Here is a 4,003-nt window from a genome sequence, read left to right on the forward strand (position 1 = left end):
CTGGATGATTCACTACCTCTAACCTCATACTGTACGATTCACTACCTCTAACCTCATACTGGATGATTCACTACCTCTAACCTCATACTGGATGATTCACTACCTCTAACCTCATACTGGATGATTCACTACCTCTAACCTCATACTGGATGATTCACTACCTCTAACCTCATACTGGATGATTCACTACCTCTAACCTCATACTGGATGATTCACTACCTCTAACTTCATACTGGATGATTCACTACCTCTAACCTCATACTGGATGATTCACTACCTCTACCTCATACTGGATGATTCACTACCTAGATCTTCATACGGGACCCGGAGACATAAATAATAATAATAATAATATATGCCATTTAGGCTGACGTTTTATCCAAAGCGACTTACAGTCATGTGTGCATACATTCTACGTATGGGTGGTCCTGGGAATCGAACCCACTACCCTGGCGTTACAAGCGCCATGCTCTACCAACTGAGCCACAGAAGGACCAACCGTATCCACGACTTCATCTGACTCTGGGAAGTAGATAAAGGGCTTTATTGTCAACATCCTGAACTATCCCTTTAAGATTGGTCAGCGTAGTTAGTTATGAGTTCTGGTCGTACTGACTGCATTGTTCAGTGTAGAAGTTATGAGTTCTGCCGTACTGACTGCATTGGTCAGTGTAGTTAGTTATGAGTTCTGTCGCATTGACTGCATTGGTCAGTGTAGTTAGTTATGAGTTCTGTCGTACTGACTGCATTGGCCAGTGTAGTTATGAGTTCTGTCGTACTGACTGCATTGGTCAGTGTAGTTATGAGTCTGGTCGTACTGACTGCATTGTTCAGTGTAGTTAGTTATGAGTTCTGTCATACTGACTGCATTGTTCAGTGTAGTTATGAATTCTGTCGTATCACTGCATTGTTCAGTACAGCCTTTAATTACTAGATGAATGGATAATCTTAAGTATATATACATTTTTAGATGTATTTTAACCTGTAATTAACTAGTCAAGTCAGAGTTGAACTAGGCGTAGAATATAGTGATGTAACAATGAGAGTAAGTCAATGTGTTGTCATAGTGACTGGTGTTCTCTCTCAGATTGTCCAGCTGACCGGAGACCTGTTTGAAGTGGAGATGCCTAATGGACATGAGATCATTCCCAAACCGCTCCGTCTTGGACGCCATTACCTACGTTCGTGTCAGAGGGGACTTAAAGATCACCGCTTTTAAGATCTACTAAAGAGACCAATAATATCCACCTTGTGTAGCCTGGCAACAACGGCACGCCAATTTGTCTCGTTTTGTCTTCCAATTTCAAAAGTGCTACCTCCGCCCAATGACACACAAGTGCGTGGCTACATATAGAGTTAGACCAATGGGCAGTAAGACAGGATCAATGGCCTGTATCAAATAGTAAATGGAAATATGGGGTGACCATGGCACGCTTTTGTTGTCACAATATTCTGACAAACAGTAAACACAAGGGACAACTGGGGATGAGGTTAGGATACTGGTTAGATACTGTCAACTAATTACATTCCTTTACAAATACAGACGTATTACACACATCTTGGCCGGATGAAATATCAGTCAATGTTTTACTTGTTTTGGTAAGAAAGAATGTATTCTGATACTGTAGTAGCCCATTACATTATTACTGATCTAATATCTCATGTTCTGATACTGTAGTAGCCCAAATGATTACATTATGACTGACCTAATCTAGTAGCCCAAATGATTACATTATGACTGACCTAATCTAGTAGCCCAAATGATTACATTATGACTGACCTAATCTAGTAGCCCAAATGATTACATTATGACTGACCTAATCTAGTAGCCCAAATGATTACATTATGACTGACCTAATCTAGTAGCCCAAATGATTACATTATGACTGACCTAATCTAGTAGCCCAAATGATTACATTATGACTGACCTAATCTAGTAGCCCAAATGATTACATTATGACTGACCTAATCTAGTAGCCCAAATGATTACATTATGACTGACCTAATCTAGTAGCCCAAATGATTACATTATGACTGACCTAATCTAGTAGCCCAAATGATTACATTATGACTGACCTAATCTAGTAGCCCAAATGATTACATTATGACTGACCTAATCTAGTAGCCCAAATGATTACATTATGACTGACCTAATCTAGTAGCCCAAATGATTACATTATGACTGACCTAATCTAGTAGCCCAAATGATTACATTATGACTGACCTAATCTAGTAGCCCAAATGATTACATTATGACTGACCTAATCTAGTAGCCCAAATGATTACATTATGACTGACCTAATCTAGTAGCCCAAATGATTACATTATGACTGACCTAATCTAGTAGCCCAAATGATTACATTATGACTGACCTAATCTAGTAGCCCAAATGATTACATTATGACTGACCTAATCTAGTAGCCCAAATGATTACATTATGACTGACCTAATCTAGTAGCCCAAATGATTACATTATGACTGACCTAATCTAGTAGCCCAAATTATTACATTATGACTGACCTAATCTAGTAGCCCAAATGATTACATTATGACTGACCTAATCTAGTAGCCCAAATGATTACATTATGACTGACCTAATCTAGTAGCCCAAATGATTACATTATGACTGACCTAATCTAGTAGCCCAAATGATTACATTATGACTGACCTAATCTAGTAGCCCAAATGATTACATTATGACTGACCTAATCTAGTAGCCCAAATGATTACATTATGACTGACCTAATCTAGTAGCCCAAATGATTACATTATGACTGACCTAATCTAGTAGCCCAAATGATTACATTATGACTGACCTAATCTAGTAGCCCAAATGATTACATTATGACTGACCTAATCTAGTAGCCCAAATGATTACATTATGACTGATCTAATCTAGTAGCCCAAATGATTACATTATGACTGACCTAATCTAGTAGCCCAAATGATTACATTATGACTGACCTAATCTAGTAGCCCAAATGATTACATTATGACTGACCTAATCTAGTAGCCCAAATGATTACATTATGACTGACCATGTCGACAGATTGAGTCAACAACAGAATAGCCGTTGACTCCAGAAGCATGGAGTCATTTTTACGATGATTTCCAAATGTTATTGTCTGTATACATTGAAGTAAAACATAATGGATGCCTGTCATGTCATCAATAAAGTTAATTGAAGTAGAACATAATGGACGCCTGTCATGTCATCAATAAAGTTAATTGAAGTAGAACATAATGGACGCCTGTCATGTCATCAATAAAGTTAATTGAAGTAGAACATAATGGACGCCTGTCATGTCATCAATAAAGTTCATTGAAGTAGAACATAATGGACGCCTGTCATGTCATCAATAAAGTTAATTGAAGTAGAACATAATGGACGCCTGTCATGTCATCAATAAAGTTCATTGAAGTAGAACATAATGGACGCCTGTCATGTCATCAATAAAGTTCATTGAAGTAGAACATAATGGACGCCTGTCATGTCATCAATAAAGTTCATTGAAGTAGAACATAATGGACGCCTGTCATGTCATCAATAAAGTTAATTGAAGTAGAACATAATGGACGCCTGTCATGTCATCAATAAAGTTAATTGAAGTAGAACATAATGGACGCCTGTCATGTCATCAATAAAGTTAATTGAAGTAGAACATAATGGGCGCCTGTCATCAATAAAGTTAATTGAAGTAGAACATAATGAACGCCTGTCATGTCATCAATAAAGTTCAGCGAGTAGTGAACACCGTGTCTTTACTTCCAGGATAACATCGTCGCCCTATTCCATACATTTAAAACTTATTTTTTTTTTAAATGATCTAATTTTCTTAGAATATAATTGTCCCCAAAGTTGAACTCCCAAGCTTCAAGGCTTTCGATTTATAGCTTTAAAAAAAAATAATAATAAAATCAATCCATTTGAGTGACTCTCACTTCTCTGGAATGTTCCGTGTGTATCTTGCTGGTTCACATTGACTCTACAAAAGCGACATCT

At 37.5% G+C, this 4,003-nt stretch overlaps 1 long non-coding RNA gene across 2 annotated transcripts; it reads right to left on the bottom strand.

Annotated features, from left to right (window-relative positions):
• Positions 1-1,556: 1,556 nt before the first annotated feature.
• Positions 1,557-3,664, bottom strand: LOC127920551 (uncharacterized). Of its 2 annotated transcripts, none has more exons than XR_008106630.1 (3): positions 2,928-3,664; positions 2,521-2,816; positions 1,557-2,446 (listed from the first exon to the last, which is right to left on the bottom strand). It is a non-coding gene; the product is annotated as an uncharacterized LOC127920551 (long non-coding RNA). The 2 variants fall into 2 exon arrangements; XR_008106629.1 differs by having other exon boundaries at positions 2,521-2,853.
• Between the last annotated feature and the right edge of the window lie 339 nt (positions 3,665-4,003).

Source organism: Oncorhynchus keta, unplaced genomic scaffold, assembly GCF_023373465.1.
Source record: "Oncorhynchus keta strain PuntledgeMale-10-30-2019 unplaced genomic scaffold, Oket_V2 Un_contig_1989_pilon_pilon, whole genome shotgun sequence".
Lineage (NCBI taxonomy): Eukaryota > Metazoa > Chordata > Actinopteri > Salmoniformes > Salmonidae > Oncorhynchus > Oncorhynchus keta.